We start from the raw sequence: 11,188 nt of genomic DNA on the forward strand, positions 1-11,188 counted from the left end.
TTTTTTTTTTTTTTTTTTTTTTTCAGTACCAGGAATTGAACTCGGGGCCTTGCACTTGCCAGGCAGCTGAGGCACCACTGAGTTACTGGCCCACTGAGCCAGCCCCTGGCTCTACTTCTTCAAGGTGTCCACAGCAGTTCCCAGTACTCCCACCCTGAGGACCAAGTCTTTACATCCAAGCCACCGCGTTCTCTAACATGGCAGAGAAGTGAGACTGGCCTCACTCACTCCACTGAGGCACAGAACCCTTGTTGCCCTGGACCCACAGGCTGTGAAATACATCACAAAACATCGTCTTCCCTCCCTCCGCCAGTCCACCGATGTATTCGAGACTGATTTACCTAATATGTGGGACTGATTAATATTTACCCGTAATAGTGTTTCCTAAACTTTTTGGTCTCAGGAATACTTTTTTTTCTTTTTTCTTTTGGTACTGGGGATTGAACTCAGGACCTTTCGCTTGCAAGGCCGGCAGCAGCACCACTGAGCTAAATCTCCAGGCCAAGAATACTTTAAACTCTTAAAAATCATCGGAGATCTAAAAAAAATTGATTGGAGATCTTATTTATGTGTTTATCTGGGTTACATTATTGATTTTCTATGTTAGCAATTAAAATTATGAATTTAAAAATATCTAAATAACACATATTTAAATAAAAACCATGCTTCAAATAAATTAATGAGAAAAATAACATTGTTTTACATTTTTGCAAGTCTCTTTCATGTCAGACTTAATGAAAGGCAGCTGGGTTGGAGTTGGGGCTCAGGAGGGGTAGAGCACTTGCCCAGCATGATTGAGGCCCTGGCTCTGCTCCCCAGTACCATAAAAAATATAAAAAGCAGCTAGACTCCCATATATGCTCATTCGTTCAATCTGTTAGATACCGTGTTTCGTTTGAAGCATATGGAGAAAATTCAGCCTCATGCAGGTACCTAACTAGAAAAGGGAGGAGTATTTTAAAAGTCCTTTCAGATAATTGTGGATATTCTTCTTTTATATTATTCCAAAACTTAAGAAATGAAAGTATTATAAAAGTTTCCTTCAGTGTGAAATCTAAAACTGTATCAATGAGCTTTTCACTAAATTTAACTCACTGGTGTATTTTACTCTCTGAATTCATCTTTTACCCACACATAATTTTGTTCACTTGGCAAACGCAGGTTCGTTTATTTATTTATTTATTTGTTTATTTATTTATTTATTTTTGGTACGGGGATCGAACTCGGGTCCTTGTGCTTCAGAGGCAGGTGGCGGAACCACTGAGCTAAATCCCCAGGCCTGGTTCATTTTTTTTTAAAGCAGAACCTTTATTGGTACATTTTAGATAAACATAACGCTAACACTCATCACAGGGAACTTGTACCTGTACATGACAGATCTTGCTGCTTCTTTTTTCCCATCCCTCATCCCTCTTCCCCTCCTAATTTACAAAAGTTTTGTTTCCATTTTTTCCTTCTTTTCTTTTTTCTTGTCCCTTCTTCCCCCCTCCATCCTCCTTTGTTCCTCTTCTCCTCTGAACATTTTACTCCTATTTCCCAATATCTATTATACATTTTGATCCTTATTTCCATTTTCAGTTTCTCACACCGGAGAAACAATGTGGTAAACACAGGTCCATTGAGTTATGTAAATATTCTAGACACTGACCTCTGAAGATGCGACAGAAAAAAAACACTCATCGATGTCACCACTGATCCTATCAAAAGGTTTTTGGTTTTGTTTTGGGGAGTTTTTTGTTTTGGTTTTTTGGTTTTTTGGTTTTTTTGAGACAGAAGGCCTCTTTGTACTTCAGGCTGGCTCTGAACTCACTATGTAGTCCAGGCTGGCCTCAAACTCGCCACGATCCTCTACTTCGGCCTCCTGAGTGCCGGGATCACAGGCGTGCGCCACCACGCCCAGCACCAAGAAGTTTTTGAATGTTGGGGAAACAATAAAGTCATTGCAATGGATAGAAACTTTCCAAGACCCTAATTTTATTTATTTATTTATACAGCACAACATTTATTGGTACGTTTTAGGCATACATAGTGCACTCCACAGGGAATCTGCACCTGTACCTGTTACATCCCGCCCCGTTTTTCCCATTCTCCCCTGCTCTCAAACCTCCTCCCCTTCCTATGTACAAAAGCTTTGTTTCCATTTTTTCCTTCTTCCAAAATCCTAATTTCAATTCAGCAGCTCCAATTTTTTCTTTCTTTTCTTTTTTTTTTTTGCAAATTTTATTACTGGCAGCAAATATTGTCAGGTTTTTTTTTTAACCCCTTGAAACAATAGACTCACATTGTTCATTTTAGAGAAAATATCTACACAATATCCACATTTGTACAGCCATAATTTGACTTGCCATCCTTCCTTCAACAAGAACTTTTTTTTTTTTTTTTGGTTTTTTGAGACAGGGTGTCACTATGTAGTTGAGACTGACCTGGAACTCACTATGTAGCCCAGGCTGGTCTCGAACTCACAGCGAGCCTCCTGCCTCAGCCTCCCGAGTACTGGGATCATAGGCGTGCGCCACCACGCCTGGCAACAAGAACTTTTTATTGCATGAAAAAAAGCAGTGTAGTATGCGACTCAAACAGCCGCTCTGGGCCTTCTGACATTTAGGTATGCAGGACTCTTTCTATTGAAAACGCTTTAAAAGGCCTGGGCTATAGCTCAGTAGCATAAGGTCCTGAGTATGATCACTGGTACCAAATGGAAGGGGAGCAAGGGAGGAGAGAGGGAGACAGGAAGGAAGGAAGGAAGGCACAAGACAAAAAGTGAAAATAGGACAAAATGGAAACAAAGCTTTTGTACATAGGAAGGGGAGGGGGCTTCAGGAGATGAGGTAAAATAAAATAAAAATTTTTAAAAAGGAGAAACAGAAGGCCAGGGATTTAGCTCAGTGGTTCTGCTGCCTGCCTTGCAAGCGCAAGGATCCAAGTTCGATCCCAGGTACCAAAAAAATAATAAAAATAAAAAGGAGAAACAGTCCAGGGATTTAGCTTAGAGGTTCTGCCACCTGCCTTGTAAGTCAAGGACCTGGGTTGGATCCCCGGTACGTTAAAAAAAAAGTGCATGTAAAAAGGAAAAACACTTAAAAGAGACAGCCTATATAGTGCAGCAAGTTACTCGGGAGCCCCAGGCAGGAGGACTGCTTAAACCAGCAGTTTGAGGCCAACATGGCCAACAGAGTAGAAGACCCCATCTTAAAAAGAAAGAAAACAGGGGTGAAGGGAGGGCAGAGGTAAGGGGAAAAAATGAGAATCAAGACTTGTCATGTAGAGGTACAAGATCCCAACAATGAATGTAACTGTACTGTATCCCTAAAATGTACCAATAAGCTCAATTAAAGCTGAAAAAAAAATTATTAACTTGGAAAGAAAAAAAAGAAAGAAAACAGATACAGTGAAGGGTAGAGATTTGCTTACTTTTTCGCTGCTTTATCAAGTCGCTCATAAATAAAACTGCCATAATTATTTTATTATGATGAGTTCATGGCAGGGAAGAAAACAGCTATTGGTGTAATTTGGTGGTGCTGCCTTGCTCTGTCATCCAGGTGGCCAGTAACTCTACCCACCATCGTCTGCACACCATCAAAGAGACAAAATAAGATCTTAGTGTTACCGTAAAAATAATTGTGAGAGCCGGGCATGGTGGCGCACGCCTGTAATCCCAGCACTCGGGAGGCTGAGGCAGGAGGATCCCTGTGAGTTCGAGACCAGCCTGGGCTACATAGTGAGTTCCAGGTCAGTCTCAATACATAGTGAGACCCTGTCTCAAAAAAAAGCCCCCTCCCCCAAAAAAGAAGCAGTCAACAATAAAAACTTTACCTATATAATGATAATAATAATAATTTTGAGAAGAAAAGAGCATAAGTTTCGACTTCACACACCCTCTGCAATGGATACCTGCAGGGGGTGCACACTGAGGTCAGCTGAGGGAAAGCTTTCTTCGTCCTTACCTCACACTCACCTCACCCGCCGCACCCTGGAGTTAGCGAGGCCGAGCACCGAGTGATAAACTGTACACAAGCTGCTTTCTTTTTTTTTTGTTTTGTTTTTTTTGTTTGTTTTTGGTACCGGGGATTGAACTCGGGTCCTTGCGCTTGCAAGGCAGGCCACCGAACCGCTGAGCTAAATTCCTGGCCCCCACAAGCTTCTTTCTTAAGGCCTCTTAAATTTGGACAGGAGCAGAAAATTAGCAAAGGAACACGATTATTTCACCTGCAGAAAAGGGCCCTGAAGAATACAAAACCAGGAAATTAAATAGTGGATTGGGATTAATTTACTTTCATTGCTCGGTACAGAATCCACTCTGCTCCTGTGCCTATTTAAAACTTAATTTTAATTAGTTAAATTAAATGAATCCATGTCTGAGTCACCCTAGCTACATTTCAAGTTCTCGATATCCGTATGTGACTGTGCACACTGGACAGAGCAGATATGGAACAAATATCTCCAGCATCAGAAAGCTCTGCTGACCACCACTGATTTAGCACCTGTGATGGAAAGGACTTCACAGAACACTGGGGAGGAAGTGCTGCCAACAGAGCGAACAGGAAGAGCCAAGATCCAAGATGGAGACCACTCGGATATGTTGGGGGAAAAGGGAATGAAGAGCCATGTGTCCAACCCCATGAAAATCCAGTTTAACAAAGGCCCACCACTAGGGCTGCAGATTTGACTCAGTGGTTCTGCCACCTGCCTCATAAGCGCAAGGTCCTGAGTTCGATCCCCAGTACCAAAAAAAAAAAAAAAAAATGCCCAACAGCTAGGCATGGTGGTGCATGCCTGTAATCTTAGCACTCTGGGAGGCTGAGGCAGGAGGATCACAAGTTCAAGTTGTCTGGGCAAGTTAGCAATTTAGTAAGATCTTGTCTCACAAAAAAAAAATATTTTTAAGGTGTTTTTTGTTTTTTGTTTTTTGGGGTTTTTTGGGGGGTTTTTTTGGTTTTTTTTTTTTTTTTTTTTTTTTTTTTTTTTGGGGGGGTTTTTTTTGTTTTTTTTTTTTTTTTTTGGTTTTTTGAGACAGGGTCTCACTATGTAGTTGAGACTGATCTGGAACTCACTATGTAGCCCAGGCTGGTCTTGAACTCATAGCGATCCTCCTGCCTCAGCCTTCTGAGTGCTGAGATTACAGGTATGTGCTGCCACACCCAGCCCTTAAGCTTTTTAAAATAAATATAAAAATAAAAACGCCTTGAGCCAGGGATGTAGCTCAGTGGCGCCATGACTGCCTGGCAAACAAGGTCCTGAGTTCGATCACTCATTCTGAAAAACAAAACCAAACCAAAAAACACCTTGTTGTATATGGTACAGGGTAAGGGTCCTTTTACATGTGGATATCCAGTTGTCCCCAACACACTGTTAAAAGACTATTCTCTTGCATCATGTTGACACCTTTGTTGAAAATTTATTGGCTATTATAGCAGCACAGTTTGTAATACCAAAAACTTGGAAACAGCCCAATTGCCCATCAATTTGAGACTGGATAAAGAAGATGTGTTTTTTTCTATTAAATGGAGTACTACTCAGCCATAAAGAATGAGAAACTAGAGTCTTTCATAGGAAAATGGATGCATATTGAGGCCATACTCAAGTGAAATAAATAGGACACACGTGTAAATACCGAATAGCTTCTCTGGTGTGAAAAACTAAAAGTGTAAATAAGATCCAAATTGTATAACTGATAATGTGAAATAGGAGGAAATGGGCTAAAGGTGTAGGGGAAGGGTAGGGGAAGGAAATAAGGGAAAAGAAAAAATATGAGTAAAGGAAAAAATGGAAACAAAGTCTTTGTAAGTGGGAGGGTGGAGGGGGTAAAGGGAGGGCAGGGGTATGGGGAAAAAATGAGAACCAAGATCTGTCATGTAAAGGTACAAGATGCCAATGATGAATGTAACTGTACTGTGTACCTAAAAAGTACCAGTAAACTCAATGAAAATCTATTGGCTATATACATATATTTTAAATTTTCTTATTCATTTCTTGTTTCTTTATTTTTGGACTTCTAATTCTACCATTGATCTACATGTTATCTTTAGGTACAATGTCTTGGTTACTTTGAGTATATGGCCCTGGGGACTGAACCCAGGGCTTCTACACTGAGAGCCCCCCCGCTTTTTTGAGACAGGGTTTCCTAAGTTGGTAAATTTCCCAAACTGGGCTCAAACTTGTGATTCTTCTGCCTTAGTCTCTCAGAGTGGTGGAATTATGGATATGTGTCATCACACCCAGCTCACTGAGTAATTGTGTATAAATTGGGAGGTTTGGTCTTTCAGATTTTTTTTCCAAAATTGTTTTGATTACACTGGATTTTTTGCATTTCCATATGAATTTTATTTTATTTTATTTTATTCATCTTTTTTGTTTGTGTTTTTAGACAAGGTCTCACTATGTAGTTCAGGCTGGCGTTGAACTCACTATGTAGCCTAGGCTGGCCTCAAATTTGTGAAGATCCTCCTGCCTCAGCCTCCTGAAACTGGAACTACAGTGCACCACCATGCTCTGTTCCATATGAATTTTAGAATCAGTTTATCAAGTTTTCCTTTTCTTTCTTTCTTTCTGTCTGTCTTCTTTCTTTCTTCCTTCCTCTCCCACTGCTAGGAATCCAGCACTCAACTGCTGTACCAGCAGGCTATACACCCAGCCCTTTTTATTTTATTTTTGAGTTAGGGTCCAGCCAAGTAGCCCAGGTTGGCCTCAAACTCATGATCTTCATGCCTCAGCCTCCTGAGTAGCAAGGACTACAGGCATGTACTACAATGTCCTGCTCAGTTTATCAATTTTTGCAAAACACACACACATGCACGTGTGCATGCGCGCGTGTGCATATGTGTGTGTGTGTGTGTGGCTTGAATTTGACAGAGATTATCTTGAATCTGTAGATTAGTCTAAGAAGACTGGCCATCCTAACAGTATTAAGTCTTCCAATCCATGAACCTTCACTGTCTCTCCATTTCTCTAAATCCTCTTTAATGTTCTGTACGCTACTGGCTTTAAGCAGGAGAATATGATGGGATTTGATTTCTATGTAGAATGATTACTCAGCGGTGTAGAAAGTGATTGGAGGCCAAGCTGTGCTACCTGAATGAGCCCAGCGATAAAGAGACGGAGAGGAAGGGCCTTGTTACCGAAATGGCCGTGCTACAGACTGGCAGGACTTGGGAGCCGACTTCGTGGAAGGAGAGGGAAGCATAAAGAATGACTCCCAGGCTTTTGGCTTGGCTCGCAAATTGTGCCACTGACTGAGACAGAATAGAGGGCAGGGGAAGATGTCCATCAGTCGCTCAGTTCCTGTTCGAGGCACACATGGGTCGCCAAAGGGAAGACAGGGAATTAGGTGCTGCAGTGGTACTGGGGGGGCTGCCTGGCCCAGAGTGGGTGAGCTGAAAATCAACAGGGAATTGCAAGAACCAGCAATAAAGGAAGCAGAAAGGACGTGGAGAAAATAATACTCAAAGGTTGAACTGATAAGAAAAAGTCCACATGGGAGAAAATGGGGGTGGGGGAGCCCGGGAGAGATGGGCTGTGGAAGCCCAGAGGTGTGGCCGGTGCAGTGAGTCAGGGACCAAACTGCCCCTGGGTTCAGCAAAGGTAGAAGTCACTGGAGATCTGGGCAAGGGCTCTTCCAGCGGAGGATGCAGCCACATTGCTGTGGACTGTGGAAGAAGTGGGAGCTGGGAAGGTGAACACAGATAAATTCATTTTGGAAATTTGGATGGGGCAGGAGATGAAAAAGCAGTAGCAGGCTGGGGATTTAGCTCAGCGGTGCCACCGCCCGCCTGGCAAGCACAAGGTCCTGAGTTCGATCCCCAGTACCAAAAAAAAGAAAAGAAAGAAAGAAAGGAAAAAAAAAAGCAGTAGCTAGAAATGCAAACAGGCCAGGGAAGGTCATACCGTTCAGGATTCCAGTCTTGGGTGTGTTGTAGGCTGAGGGAGAAACTGATGAAAGCAACAGGAGGGATAGAGTGGGGCTTAGGGGTCTTGTGGAGCTGGAGGAGTAAGGAGAGAGGGCTTGGAAGGGTGCTTTTCCAATTTTAATGTGCATTCCATGCCTCACTTCTCCCCTCAGCTCTCCAGATCTGCAGCCACCGTCCCGACCCAAGTCCAAGACCCCCTACACAGCCCGTCGCACTGGGACAAATGAGCTGGACTTCAGACCCACCAGCCTTGGTTAAAGTGTGGTGATGCCAAGGCCAGAAGCCACCAAAAGGAGGAAGACTGGAAGGGGCCAATGGACAAGGCTGCGGGAGAGACCTCTGTTGCGCGCTCGGCCTGGGGCATGGCCCCGAAGGGGCAGCAGGCGGCCCAAGAGATCAGGAAGTCGCGGATAAGCGGGATATTAGGATGAAAAAGCAAGTCCTGGATGGGTGAAGAAAGGTGACAGGGACAGTGAGGATGAAGGCGATAAGGAGGAGTCACAGAGTAGAGCCATGTAGCAGAAATCTTGGAGAAGGAAAACGAAGTGCACCTAGAAAACACACACACACCTCCCGCATATGAGTGGTGCTTATCCGTGAAAGGATGTGGGATTTTGGGTAGTTCTGATTTCTTCCTTATGCTTTTCCTGTGTTTTCCCCCAGGTTTTCTACAATGAGCTTTTTTTTTTTTTTTTTTTTTAGAAATACAAAAGAAAATGCAACAAATATCCCTATGGCTCTCATCCAAAATTTGTAATTCTAAACTAAAAACGAAGGCTTTGGGCCGTGGCTAAAACACCTTTAACCCCTCCTCTTCTCTCAGAGAAGCACAGCCAGTTGGTTTTAGCTTTTAGTCCATGTGCGTCCATAGAGAAAACAACTCTGTGCATGCATGTGACAGCCACATCCACATGGAGCGACCCTTCCTACAATGAGGATGTGGGAGCCTTTTTAAAGTGGGGAGGCATTGCACAGGGACTGGGCGCCTGAGCAGAGCAGGGGAGCAGGGAAAGCTGTGCCCTGGAAAGACCCAGCACACCAGGTGAAGCACGCTGTGCCACATCCGCTCATTAAACATTCCAGGAAAAGAGGGAATTTGTCTTGTGTTTCTCTGGTGTGTTTCTCTGAGTGAGTCCACTTTCATGTCTCTTAAACCATCAACACCTCAGAAATCCAGCAAGCCTGGAAAGCAATCATCCCCATTGGATAGATAAGGAAACTGAGGCCTGGGTAATGCCAGGGAGCTTTGGGGAAGACAAGGAACTAGACCTCTGGCCCGGAGTTATTCTAGAGGATTTCCTCAAGCTATTGTGCAGAGGTGGGGCAGTGCGTGGGTGGCCACGAACTTTGAACCCTACCATAGCAATAAGAACAAGAAGCAGCAATAACTTCATGTTGGCCAGTGGCCGGGAAATAATTGGGTGGAGGACAGCAGGTGGGACAGTTCTTCCACCTCAGAGGCCCCAGAGAGCAGGCACTGTCCGGACAAAGGTCGCGGCTCTTCCCACATCCCTTTCCCCACACATTTGGAACTCAGGAGCTGCCTTCCCCCTCAGACAGGCCTGGTTCAAGTCTTAACTCCACCACTGACAAATGCTGTGTGATCGTGAAAACTCCTTTCCCTTTCTGGGCCTCAGTGTTCTCCTCTGTGATACGGGGTGATTCTCTTTAACTCTCGGTGCTGCTCCGGGACAAAAAGAGAGATTCGGCATCTTGAAGCAGAGCCATTAAGAAGTCCAGCTGCCAGCCCAATTCCAGGAGGCCCCAGGCCAGAGTCAAGGCGATGCCTGACACGTCCTGCTGAGAAACCACGTGCACATGCAGGCCTGAGCTTGATGCCAGCTTTGTCGTGGCCCCACACGCTCTCCACGCCGCCCCTGGGAGGTGGCTGTGCCATCAGATAGTGGACGGTGAAGCAGGGCAAGGTGGTGGTGAGGAATCCTTTCCTCCTTTTTAACAAAAGCAAGATAAGAATAAATGTCCCTTGCAAGACTCCCTTCGCCTCCTGCAGGCGGGCACCACCTTGGTTATCGTTCTGGTGCTGTTGATCGCAGTTGGAAACAGCTCTACTGTCTGTAAACCTCACCTCTGTGTACTCTTTGCTGTGCAAGATAAAGACCTGGAAAGGCAGCTGATGGGCCGTAATCACAAGTGTGTGGCCATTTACAATATAGCAAAGTACTGCCCAGTGGCTGTCCCCATAGACACCAGCACTAAAGTGCCAGCCAGGGAAGCACAGCCCGAATCTCCCCCTCCATCTACCTGACCAGTCTGTCTCCTAACCTGCGCCCACTGCACTGTCCCCTCCTGATAGCGGATGGCAGGAAGCCTGTCTGCTGAGGGGTCACCAGACTGGCCTCTGTGGCTGTGGCAGTCACTGACATCTGGGGGTTCCTCTCCCTCCCCGGTGTGCAGGTCTTTTCCAAACTCCAGAAGCTCTGTGTGCTGCTCCACACGTTCTAGTTAAGTGTGGAAGAGGCACACAGCAGGTGTGTGCAAAAAGCACCCATTCACTGGACACCTGTGTGCCAGGGTCTGAGAACCTGGAGACATCGGGCCAGCCCCTGGCTTCAAGGCCACTGACCCTGGAACAGGAGTGCAGTCTGGGAAGGCAGTTGGTGCCTCCCAGAAGTGGATTCCAAAGACCAGGGAAGCAGCCACCACGGGGCCATGTTGAAGTGAGCACTTGGCCACCGAGAATCGAGATCGGCTGGGAATCGCTGGTTCCCCTCTGCACCCAGGGAGAGGAGCAGCACCTCTGAGGCAAGGATGCTGAGGAGGAACAAAGGGCAGCACTGCTCCTCCCGGCACATTAAAGGGGCTCGGCTCAGCTCCCTGCCGTGCGTCCTGCTGGGCCTACACTTTGTCCATAAAGACACTCTAGGAGTTCCCAAGGCACTTTCTTATCTTTTGGATCTCGTTTTGTTTCACCATGACTTTGAGGGACAGGAATTAAGCCTGATTTTCCAAGAAGGGAAGAGAGACTGGCCCAAGACAGAGGGGTAAAGCACCTCCTTGTCTGGAGGACAAGGCCAGAGGGCCAAGGTACATCGTTAGCCCAATAAAAGGGAGGCCAGAGGGAAAGGCCGGGCCTGAGGTCACGCAGCAGTCAAGACCCTGGTCCCCTTCCTTCACCACCCACAGCAGCCCCTTTCCATTCCCGGGCTCCCTCCTGGGGGCATCTCCGTCCAGCTTCCCACCAAATGCGGCCCCATCTTGTTCCCTGGCCCGAGAGACCCCAGCTCCTCCGAACCTGAGTTTCCATCCGTCAAATGGGCGGACAG

At 45.4% G+C, this 11,188-nt stretch overlaps 1 protein-coding gene across 2 annotated transcripts in view; it reads left to right on the top strand.

The window, feature by feature from the left end:
* Rnf19b (ring finger protein 19B) overlaps positions 1-8,604 on the top strand; it is a 32,150-nt gene extending 23,546 nt beyond the window's left edge. For both annotated transcript variants that reach the window (XM_033767354.1, XM_010621836.3), the window contains one exon: positions 8,057-8,604. The gene's annotated coding sequence lies outside the window, so the exon portion shown is untranslated. The remainder of the gene's footprint in view (positions 1-8,056) is intronic.
* The last annotated feature ends 2,584 nt before the right edge of the window (positions 8,605-11,188 follow it).

This window comes from Fukomys damarensis, unplaced genomic scaffold (genome assembly GCF_012274545.1).
Source record: "Fukomys damarensis isolate Sample0158 unplaced genomic scaffold, DMR_v1.0_HiC HiC_scaffold_23, whole genome shotgun sequence".
Classification (NCBI taxonomy): Eukaryota; Metazoa; Chordata; class Mammalia; order Rodentia; family Bathyergidae; genus Fukomys; species Fukomys damarensis.